Source organism: Archocentrus centrarchus, unplaced genomic scaffold (assembly GCF_007364275.1).
Source record: "Archocentrus centrarchus isolate MPI-CPG fArcCen1 unplaced genomic scaffold, fArcCen1 scaffold_38_ctg1, whole genome shotgun sequence".
NCBI lineage: Eukaryota > Metazoa > Chordata > Actinopteri > Cichliformes > Cichlidae > Archocentrus > Archocentrus centrarchus.
The window spans coordinates 1745367-1757898 of record NW_022060265.1 but is presented as its reverse complement, the minus strand read 5'-3'; positions in this window follow the sequence as shown (position 1 = coordinate 1757898).

Below are 12532 nucleotides of genomic sequence, written 5' to 3'. Positions count from 1 at the left end.
GAACAAAAACAAACAGCTGCTTCAAACTATCAAACCAATGCAGAACATCGAAATGAAAAATGGGCTGCTATTAAGACTTCCTGTGTCAGGCACAGGATTGTTTTCAGGATAGGGTCCATAGTCATGTCGTCATCCCTCCTTTCTCTCTGTTCTTCATCCATTTTGTGTTGAACCCCATTGCACACTTTGATGTTAGGATGTTATGATGCAGCATGACACAGGAATCTGGCAGACCTTCTCTGGGCGACAGAGAAGAGTTTGTCCAGTTCGGTCCAGGACATGGAAATGTCTTTTCAGGATTCCTAATGTATGTTCAATCACATTTTGGGTGCTAATGTTGGCATGGATGTAGCGGTTCTCCGGTGGTGTGGTCAGGTGTTGCCATGGGTGGAATCAACACCACTGAGTTAAATGTCCTCTTCCCTATGTTTTGTGCCCTGAGAAAGGAACTCCCAGAAATGCATATGCAGTTTCCAACTCTTACACGCAATCTTGTCACTGCACTCTCTTTGTAAATACAGACAGTAGTTTGTTTGTTTTTTACACCAAAACCCAGTTACAACCCACAACATGCTAATAAATCTGGCTCTATATGTGTAAAACAGGAAGAAATTAACATTGTAGGTTACGTGACCTTGGTACTTTGTTTCTGCAAAAAAAGCTGATCCCTTTAGGGTCACTACAGCAGATCATCTGATGATTTCCTGAGCATCCTTCTCTGTCACACCAACCCATGGAGGTTCTCTGTGGTCTTCCGCTTTGCCACTGCCTTCTCTCCTAGACATCTGGACCAGCCACCACACCTGATTCACTAACTGTCCTCGTCACTATCTCATTTTCACAGAGTATATACACATCATCAGATACTACTCTTTGTAATACCACATTTACCATGTAAGGGGAAGAAAAATGTCTGGCACTCAAATCAGGATCTGCTGAATGCTGAACAACCAACTCCCTCCTCCCCCATCCTAAAACTCACTCCACACACACACACACACACACACACACACACAGATATACAGAAAGACTCTGCTGTCAGAGTCCTTCAGCGGAAACAGCTTTTCCTCAAGAGATGCCTTCAAAAAACACATGACAAGAACAGAAATTGGCAATTAATTCCTTTACTTGTTCATTTATTTTTTCCCTTTCCTCCCCTGCTCATTTTTTTATTGATCGCAATCACTTGTTCCTTGCACATGTTCAAATTGCATAGTGGGTTTTTGTCTTTTATTCCCCTCCTCAACTGCAAGAAGAATGGCCTAATCAAGGCAAATTGCTGCTAATCTACTCATGAGATTTCAAGAGAAGCAGAAAGAACAACTTCAACAAAGATGAATACAAAAAACAGATCGTAAAAGTCATGTGCAACGTAAATTTAAGTGGGAAAAACTGCAAGGCAAACCAACAATGCTCAGCAGTAATACACTGAAAGACACACAAGACAGGTGGGGAGACAGATAGAGGATTTAAGTGGAACCTACCAACTTGTTGAATGGTTTAGTGGTTGATTGGCACTGGTCTGCTAGGAAGTTCTGTCATACCCTTGTGTGGTTCCAAAGCTAAGGGCAGAAAGAAATGAACATTTATAACACGCAAAATAAAGATAAGCCATTTGCTGTTTTCTTCTATGTATTTTGTGAACAGCAGAGGAAGTTTTCAAGTGCCAGCAGACACACCAGCCAATCAAAGGTAGTTTAAATGCTCCAGCACTGCCACCAACTAATTGCAATGTTTTAATTATGAAGCATGTCCTTTGCAACAAAAGGACAGAGAGCATATTAATTGTGGTGAGTAATCACAAATAATTGCATTGTTGAGAACTGCAACTATATGATAAATGCTGAAATTATTTGAAAGTAACCTACATCACAAAACACATGGTCACACTGACAGTCACATGAGTTTTACACCCAAATACAGTTCCAGCCATAATTTGTAGACAAAGACACAGCTGTTGCAGTGTTACCACCACAATGGATTTTAAATCAAAATGTCAATATGTGATTGATGTGCAGACGTCGAGCTTTGATTCAAGGGATTTTTTAAAATTTTTACAGGCATTTAGCATAGATTTAAATCCTTTGCAGTCAGTTTGGTGGACATCACCAAATGCTGTATTTCCTCCATTAAGATGCACTGCTAATCCTGTACTTCAGTCACCTTCAGTTTCTGCTTGTTTCTTTATCTTTCTGCATTCTACTTTGTATTGACTTTTGTGTGCTCTATTGGGTTGAGATCAGGTGACAGACATGAAGAATCTCTTTTTTTGCCTTGAGAAACTGGCTTGGGTTGCTTTTACAGTTTGCTCTGGGCCATTATCCATTTGCACTTGCCAAGTGACATCCAGTCAGTTTTGCAGCATTTGGTTGAATCTGAGCAGACAGCCAGGTACACTTCAGAGTTCATCCTCTTACTCCTATCAGCAGTCACATCAGCAATGAACACTAGTGTCACAGTTCTACTGGCAGTCATACATGCCTGTGCCTTGACATTGCCTCCAGCATGTTTGACAGGCAATGTGAAATGCATACAATCATAAGCTGTTTCTCTCCTTCCTCATACTTTTCTCTTCCCATCATCTCAGTTTTATATGTCCAAAGGTTTATATAGAATTGTGCAGGGTCTTTCAGCCTGCACAAGTCTAAACTGTCCTTCTTGTTCTGCAACCAAGTGGTTTACACAAATCAGTTTTTGCATTATGGAGACCTTAACAATGATACACCTACCTCCTCGAGTGTTCTTGACTTGGTTAGTTGTTTTACTTAATGGAAATAATTCACCATCAGTGTCATCAGCTTTAGTTGTCCTCTGTGGTTTTTTAGGGCCTTTGATGTTGCTGAGCTGGTACATTCTTTTTCAGAATGTATCAGATTGATGATTCGGCCAATCCAAGTCCTTTTGTTTCCCCAGCCTTATGATGGCCTCCCTAACTTACACTGACACTTCTTTGGGCCTCATATTTTACAGTAAAATATTACAAATTACAAATTCACTGTGAATCAACGTCAGGTATTACATCTTCATTTATTATGAAATAACAAAAAACAACAAAAAACAGGCCTCAAAACTGTCAGTCCAATTATTTTTGAGCCTCTGAAAACAGTGGGTGTACATAAAAATGACCCAAAACCTAATACTATTGTGTTAATAAAACCCTTTGAATTAATGCTGCACTTCAGTGACATATTCCTTGTTTCATTTAAAGTCCATTGCTTGCTTGAGCTGTCTGTCCACAGGTTTCATAAAAGGTGAGAACTAAAGCTATTCTGGCATCATGTGAAAATAATCCATAAATCTTTTGGTAATGTCAGGAATATTTGGCTCTCTCAGTTTTTAAATACTCAGTAAATGTTTAGTGAAGTTGAGGTCAGGTGACTGTATAAAGCAAAGTTCAGGACAATCAGCACTTCTCAGTCTTCAAACTTTCCACTATGACAGTACTACTTCACGTCTTCCTTAGAACTTCCTGTTTCTTTTCTCGTTTTTACCTGGATTCTCCTGTTCTCTTTGTTTCTGTTTCAGACAGCAGATGGCCTGGTCTATAGCCTATAAGGTTTCTAGGCCAGGTAACCCTGTACTCAAGTCAGTTCCAGGGCCTAAACCATGAATTAATGTGATGAATATGAATTAAGAAATACGTCCTGAAAAAACAGTGCTACTTCTGCATTCAGAAGTTTTCTGTGTCAGATTTCCTTTTTCTAATGTGACTATTAAGTGAATATGAATATTTAATTTTTCCATGAATTTATATCATGTTTGAGTCTGAGAGCACTTGTCTCTTTCAAGGTTAAATAGAGTAGATGGAGCTTGTGTCCAGCTCTAAACTTTGATGTAGATGAACTTTGTTTCTTCATAGCAATGTAAAGCAACAAGGATTAGTGTAGTGATGGATCCAGACCAACAAGAGACCAACAAGAGACACAGGGTCTGAGAGAGGAGGGGGGGGGGGGGGGGGGGGGGGGGGGGGGTCTGACTAGGGAAGATAAAGTAACTATTGTTTTAATTTTTAAAATACTATCAAATAAAAATTCATTGGCAAAATGTCTGCATATAGAAAATCAGATACACACACCAGAGAGGTTCAACTTTTCAATGTGACATTGAGCTAATCAGATCTGAGGGAGGAAAGTGTCTGATAAACAAATTGCTCTCTCTCCACACCAAGCCCCCCTCTCTTCTATAGCCCTCCCTGCTCTCTCACTAATCAGCAGAAGAGCTTTTAGAGTGCAGAGAGGATTCGTATTTACTAACTAATTCATGTCAACAGCCAAATCTACTCCATGACGATGAATAAACAACTATTTACCCCATAACCACTCTTCACATAAAAAGCAACTCCTTCATAAAAGCTACAAAGCATAGTAGCAGCAGGGCACCAGCAGCCAAGTGAAAGAGCTTGCAAAGTAAAATGTGAACACTTTTAATGTGCAAGTAATGCGACATGACTACAGCTCAAATCTTTTATATGAAACTGATAAAAGTTAGTTCTTAACTATATCTAAGACTGTAATGCAACCAGCAAGGAAAACACCTGCTAAATAAAGAAAACAAAAAGCTGGTTTGATAATGAAGAAAATTGTGTCAGTTGTTGATTTGTCTTTAAAGTGTGCCATATATATGTATGCCAGTCACTATATAAGAAGAAAGGCTAAAATTTCTTGATGTATACAGTTTTACACTTTGCAGTCATGTCCACAGGGGTGTAGGACAAAGCAAGCTCGACATAGCCCTCTGACATTTGTGTTAGCAGGCTTGACAAAACCTAATATCAAAGTATAAAATAAATATTTCAATATATTTATATTATTATGTTTGATGCTGCTGTTTATTTTAATGTAACAGAAGCACATGAAAGCTCTGAAACTAGAAACTGCATGAGCTTAAACTTTAATAACTTTAAAGGTCTGTGTTTTCAGCTATGACTCTAAGCCATAGCCTAATAAAGGAGACGTGGGAACTGCTTTAGTCTGTGGCCAGATCATTAAGTGACAATTTTGCTGATTGACTAGATTCTTGGTAATAGACAGCCTACAAATGTAACTGATCAGCTGATAATCTGTGCTGCAGTAGCTGCCATCTCAGCAATGAAAAAAATAAATAAATAAAAATAAAAATGGCAGCATATTAGGGCCAAACATACAAAAATGACTCCCAAATGACTTTGCTTCTCACCCTATCTCTAAGGGAGAGGCCAACCACCCTTCAGAGGAAGCTCATTTCTGTCACTTGTATTTGCGATCTTATTATTTCGGTCACTACCCAAAGCTCGTGACCATAGGTGAGGGTAGGAACGTAGATCGACCAGTAAATCGACAGCTTCCCTTTCACACTCAGCTCCCTCTTCACCACAACAGACCAGTGCAGCATTCGCATCACTGCAGACGCAGCGTCGATCCGTCTGTTGATCTCCAGCTCCCTTCTCCTATCACTCATGAACAAGGCCCCAGGATACTTAAACACCTACACCTATATAAAGAGGTTATATAGTCTATACTTATATAATGAAACATTTTATATAATGTATGTTTTTACATTAATAATTCATTTTAGTAATTTATTATTTTTACATATTTTTAAAAACTAAAATCTGAGGAGCCACTTTGGAGTCAAAAGAGCCGGCTATCAAAAAAGAGCCAGAATTCCCATCACTACAAACTCCATACCAGTTTTTAAAATCGTGTTGATAAACCAAGTAAAAGCAGAGTTATGATCAATAGTTTACACTATGCTTTTTCCTGTATATTGTCCTCATGTTTGATGCACGTTTGGTGCAGGAAGAAATGGTAAAATGTGGATATTTAGTTGCTTTTGAGCAAAAATGAATGAAAATCACAACATCCCATTTTCTATTAAGGAAAAATGCAGCACATAAACCAATCAAAAATTATGTGACATGCATGGCATTTGGTTGATGAGGATCAGAAAGTTTTTGAAATTTGAGAGATTTGTGACATTGAGTGTGTTTGGAGTGTGTAGTTAGATTGTAGTGTAGTGTGTTTAGTGTGTTGTGTAGTCATGGAAAAGGCAGATGCTGCCAAAAAGCCACCAAAGTTAGACTCAGATGTAAACAGTGTCTCCAGGTGTACAACAGTAGGAGTGACACACAATGGAAGTGTCAGGCCTGTGATGGCCTCTGTCTTACGGTAAATTGTAAGGCATCTGATTATTTTGTAAGTAGTTATTCAAAAAATTCCTGATTTTATGTTTTGTTTTGTTTTTTTGCGTGATTTTTGGTCCAGTGTGTTAACACAGTATGTCAAAATGAAACTGATGAAAAAATTTATAGCAATCAAGGCAAGGTAAAATTTTTAAGGTGGGATATGAGGATCAAATCAAAAGTTGTCAAAAATGGCGATTATACCCCAGATTCCAGAGGATTCGTTGATGTCATGTCAACATTTTGGTAGACAAGCACTGCTTGCTTTCCTTGTCCTGATGGAACGCTACTGCTGGATAGAAAAATCACACAGTGGAACACTATTGGAAATAGACTGGCCTCCCCAGAGCCCCCACCTCAACATCACTGAACGAGGATGCAAACAAAAGGCAGCCAACCTCCAAAGAAGAGCTTTGTTATATCTTTCAAGAAGTCTGGAGAACTATTCCTGAAGTCTACTTAAAGAAACAAGAAAGCTTACCTAAGAAAGTCCAGGCAGTGTTGAGGAATAAATGTGGTCATACCAAATACTGACAAACCCTATTTTTACCTTATATACAGTATTTCCATCTGTCTTCACATGTTTCAAAAAATTGCTGCACTTATTTCCCATTTTCCAAGCAAAATAAAGAAATGTGTGGTTGCTCAAAACTTTTGCACAATACCACATGTGAATGTGGGTTAGAGTGGGCTGAGGCATTGGTTATGTCATTGAATTCTGTCTGGTACCATCTATTATTATGTGGATCTGCCCAAGGCCTGCAGAAGGAAATAAGCTAGTTGCTCTTTTGGATGCAAGGCACCTAGCAATTTCTCTGCATGGTCCTAAAAAACAAAGAAAAACAAATAAATAAATGAAACTGGGGCAGCACGGTGGCGTGGTGGTTACACTGCTGCCTCACAGTTAGAATACCATCTGGGTTCGATTCCACCTTGGCCCAGGCCCCTCCCTCCCTCTCTCTCTCTGTGGCGTTTGCACATTCTCCCCATGTCTGCATGGGTTTTCTCTGGGTCCTCCAGTTTCCTCCCATTGTCTAAAGACATGCACTTACTGGGGTTAGGTTAATTGGTGCCTCTAAATTGACCACAGGTGTGAATGGTTATCTGTTTTTCTGTGTTGGTCCTGCGACAGGCTGGCGACCTGTACAGGGTGTAGCCTGCCTCACACCCTACACTGGGATAGGCTCCAGCCCCCTGTGACCCTGAACAGGATAAGTGGAAGAGAATGGATGGATGGGCAAGTAGTGTAATAGTGAAAGTTAAATGATTAAATGGAGTATTTGACTTGGAGAAAACTAAAAATACAACTTAAAGTAATTACAGCTCCAAAGCAGACAACTTATCCATCAAGAAAATGTCAGCAAGTCAGTTCATCCATCTCTTCTATTTATAAATATGCTGTCTATACATCTCTCTGTCTGTAAATCCATTCATCTGTTTATCTGTTCTGTATCTCCCTTAGCTAGAGGCCTTCTTCACCCTGCCAAGGAAGCAGGATAACATTCTGCTCGTAGGAGGGCTGGCTGAGCCACGCTGTTCCTTTTCCATATTTATGACTGAGAGGTGTGCAAGGAATTGCTTCCACACCCCCTCCCACTTTATTTCTTTCTCTTCATCCTCCAAATATGTATCTATCCATCTGTCCATCCTTTTACAGTACCTGCTGATCAATGGATTTTTCATCCATGCTGAAGAAAATTTATTCCAGTGAGTTGTTTCAGTCTACCTTCCATTTGTTATTTTATGTCTTTCATAACCTGGAAGTTTAGTTTTGATCTGCAATGTACCACTCATAGCTGTCCATCCATGGGAAATCTTCCTTCCTGACGGTATTACATAACTGTGTCTTTGCCTCCATGTTTGAGTGATCAGTTCTGTGGCTTTGGTAGGAGTCGAGTTGTGGCCTTATCCTTCTACTTCTCAGGCTCCAAAGAAAAAAAATCCTAGCTAATGAACATATAACCAACCCATTTAACAAAGTATTATCTGTGTCAAATCAATCAATCAATCAATCAATCAATCGATCAAGGTTCATAAGAAGTGGACTGTGAAACACTGCTAGTCTTAATCCTTCACTTGCAAAAAAATTGGGCAGGATGGAGTGCATACCTATGCAGTGGTATCGATGCATTACAGTCTGCATTACAGGAAATGTGTGTGTGTTCTTGGATATGTATTATTAAAACAGTTTGATTTCTCTCAAGTGGTTTAAGGGTTAATTACCAATCAAAGGAGAATCAAAACAAACACCTCCTACACATAATTAAAGCTGGTGTTGGCTACAGGGGAAAATAAAATAAAAAAAACAAGATAAAGAAAACTCTTTAGATAATAAAACAATAAGCTAAAATGCATTACCTTCTCAATCAAATACAGACAACCAATTGAGGTATAATGACTTTTAAACGTTGTAATGACTGATGTCTCCTGAGAGATCAACCAGCTTGCCTTTGACACATTTACAGTACACACACAGCTTATGAAATTCAGTTCCAAGAAAATGGTAAATAATACAACAAATGTAGTTGGAGTTGCCCTGGTAGCTGAAAAGATATGCTTATGAAGTGAGTACATGTGATTCCTGATGACACAGAAAGAGATAGGGTGATGGGTAGCTGTTAAATAAACAGATAATAAAGAGATTAAATAAAATGAAGGGTCTCCATTTGAAAATGGAGGTTCTACCATCTCTGAAAGATGACTAAATTAGCTGTTACATTACTCAGTGTATTAACCACTGATCAAGCATGAAATTAGAGGAGATACTGATAATAATTTACTAATAGTTCACATGGGTTTACCTGAATTATCTGATGCTTTTCATGAATTAAAACACGGTCATATGTATTCATGATAACTCACTGACATTTAACATAAAGAATAATATAATTCTGAACTGCATTTATCCAACCATTATTTTGACAGGGCCTGATGCTGAGAACAACGTCTCTTTTCTACTTTGCAGCAAAAGACAATAAACTAAAAACTGCTGACGTTTGAATGGGATCATATCAATACCAATGGGTTTTACATTCTAAATACAGCACAAGCAATTTTTGCTTGAGGTTACTGAAAACTAAATGATAGCAGAATAAAATTATCTTAAATGAGCATAAAGTAATAATTGTACTTGCATTAAAGAAAACTTTATATTTTCATTTCACACTGTTTTTTGTTTTTGTTTGTTTGTTTTATTTTTGCTTGTTTGAAAGCACAACTTTAAGATTAATTGGATATGCCTATCCAGTCAATGCATCAGTAGTACAGTACTCAGATTCAAAACTATGGTACAGCACTTGCAGGTTACATTTTCTGGATTGATAATTTGAGTACATTTCACCAATAGTGAAACAGTTATTTTTTGTACTGCAATGTTTCCACTTTTTAAAATTCTAACAAATTATTTATCATGTATCGATGAAAGCCCTGGATCTTCTAGTAGTGTTGGTATCGAATTGTCTGCTGAAGGTTTTCCAGTACTTGCAGCAATCATTGCTGTGAGCACTGTCACATCATGTTTTTTTTCTTGTTGACAAAGATTATGGAAAAATAGGAAAAGAACATTGTTTCCTCCATTTGCCCTTGAGGCCACGCTGCTCCCCAGTCTTGTTGTAGGTCATTGGTTTGCCATGGAGGAGCAGCCTTTATAATGCACGTTCTAAGCACCAACTCTAAGGATTGTTCAGATTGTGAAGAAAGCACCAGATTTGGCATACAAGCACCTTTGAACTTTATTTAAGGGTTGACACATGTGAAACCACATGTGAAGGGGTGTGGCAGCAATTAATTAAAGATGGCTGCCATTGTGCCATTCCTGACCAAACTGGAATTGTTGTTGCCCCAGGTGAGGTTGTTACTTAGGTGTACGCCCAAGTACCTGTACCTGGGGACCACTTCCACCACAGATCCTCCAATGTGCAGGGGGATGAGGGGTGACTGACCTTTCTGAAGTCCACGATCATCTCCTTTGTTTTTGCCACAGTGATGCAGAGATTGTTCTCCCTGCACCAACCCTCCAGGTGTTCTGCCTCATGCCTGCAGCTGGACTCATCGTTGTTAGTGATGCATCAGACCACCGCTGTGTCATCTGCAAACTTCACAATATGACAGCCTGAGTGCTTTACTGAGCAGTCAAATGTGAGCAGGGTAAACAGGAGAGGGCTCAGCACACAGCCCTGAGGGGAGCCAGTGCTGAGGATGATGGGGGAGGAGGAGACGTCCTGGATCTTCACACATTGCAGCCTGTTCGTTAAGAAGTCCAGGACCCAGTTGCAGAGGGAGGAGCTCAGTCCAAGTGTGGACAGTTTGTGCATAAGATTCTGTGGAACGATGGAGTTGAAGGCTGATATGAAGTCCACAAAGAGCATACCGACATATGAGCCCTTACACTTAAGATGGGTGAGGGCGGTGTGAACCACAAAGGAGATGGTGTCCTCTGTGGACCGGTTCTTCTGGTATGCATCTTGGTGTGGGTCCACAGTGACATTGATGGTGTCCTTGATGTGTCTCTCAAAGCACTTCATGAATATCTGGGTGAGAGCTATTGGCCAATAGTCCTTCAGGCCTGTCACTGTGGATCACTTAAGGACCGGGATGGTGGTAGTGGACTTCAGGCAGGTGGGGACAGCTTCTTGTATGAGGGACGAGATGAAAATGTCCATAAACACCCCAGAGAGTTGATCGGCACAGTCCCTTAGCACCTGCCCAGGGATGTTGTCTGGGCCAGCAGATTTAGGAGGAATAATCCTCTGTAGAATCCTCCTCACCTCTGCTGGGGTCAGGCTGAGGGGCTCTTCTCTGGGTGGTGGGGCGAGTCTGGTGGTGGACGGGGTGGTGGGGTCCTCAAAGTGGGCGTAGAACCTGTGGAGTGTGTCAGGCAGAGAGGGGTCCCTAGGGCATTGTGCATCTCTGGAGTTATAGTGTGTGATGCACATGATGCCGTTCCACATACTAAGTAGATCCTGGGAGGAGAAGAGTCCCTGGATCTTCTGAGCATATGTGGCTTTGGCCCTCTTTATGCCAGCAGTCAGCCTCTTCTGGCCCTCCTGAGCAAGGGCGTAACTTTGGGACCAACATTGGGGGGGGGGGGGGGGGGGGGGGGGGGGTAAGCTCTCTGCCTATTTATTTATTTATTAAATCAAAAGTAAATGGGTTAACCGTATTAGAAATACATTGTAATGCTTTTACTAAGTATTTATTTAACTTTCTTTGTATTTACGCTGCACCTTCAACAATTAAGAAAAGGCTTATATGTTCCACATTTCTTTCAACATTAACAAATATTTTACATTTTTAGAATCTATTATATGACACCCAATTTTCTAAGTGTATGAATTTACCTTCTTCCTGACCTGTCTGCTGTGTTCTTTGGACTTCATGATGCTGTTTACTCCCCAATATTCTCTTAACCAACCTCTGAGGCCGTCACAGAGCAGTTGTATTTGTACTGAGATTAGATTACACACAGGTGGACTCTTTGTAGTCATTAGCAGTCATCAGGCAACTTCTGAATGCAACTGGTTGCACTCAGAGAAAAGGGGGCTCAATACTTTTGCACACCGCACTTTTCAGTTTTTTATTTGTAAAAAATGTTTTGAATCATGTATAATTTTCTTTCCACTTCAGAATTGTAACCACTTTGTGTTGGTCTTTGACATTAAATTCCAGTGAAATATATTTATGTTTGTGGTTGTAATGTGACAAAATATGGAAAAGTTCAAGGGGTATGAATACTTTTGCAAGCCACTGTATAATTATTTCGTACAAATTCTTATTTGTACCAATCAGACTGGTAGTTTTGCTGCAATTTTGTTAACAAACAAACAAACAAACAAAAAAAAATACCCGTTCCCCTCCAGGGATGGGGTACAAAAAAAGGGGAGCGAGAACAGATATTTGAAACTTCTAGTAACCAGTTGACTGATACAATTTTGATTTGGGGCAGCCCGACTAAAATGGTTGTATCAGTATCAGATTTGGTGGCCGGGCATCTGTTTTTAGTGTTGTGCAAAAGATTTCTAATGGAAATAAGAGAGAAAGACTTACATATGCAAAAAAATTTAAGGAATGGACCCACGCCCCATTTCTTTAAATTCTTTAAATTGGAAATAGGTAGTGATTTATTGAAATATACAAACATACATGGAAATACAGTATATAATGGAAAACTAGCATTTGTACACTTCTAATGAGGTTGACACTCAATATTTGGTATGAACCTCTTTTTTTTTTCAACACAGCCTAAACTCTCTTAGGCAAGTTTTCTTGTAATTTCTTTAAGTAGTCATCAGGAGTAGTTCTACAGGCTTCCTGAATGATATCTCAAAGTCCTCCTTTGGATGTTGGCTATCTTCTGTTCTTTGTCAAGATGAT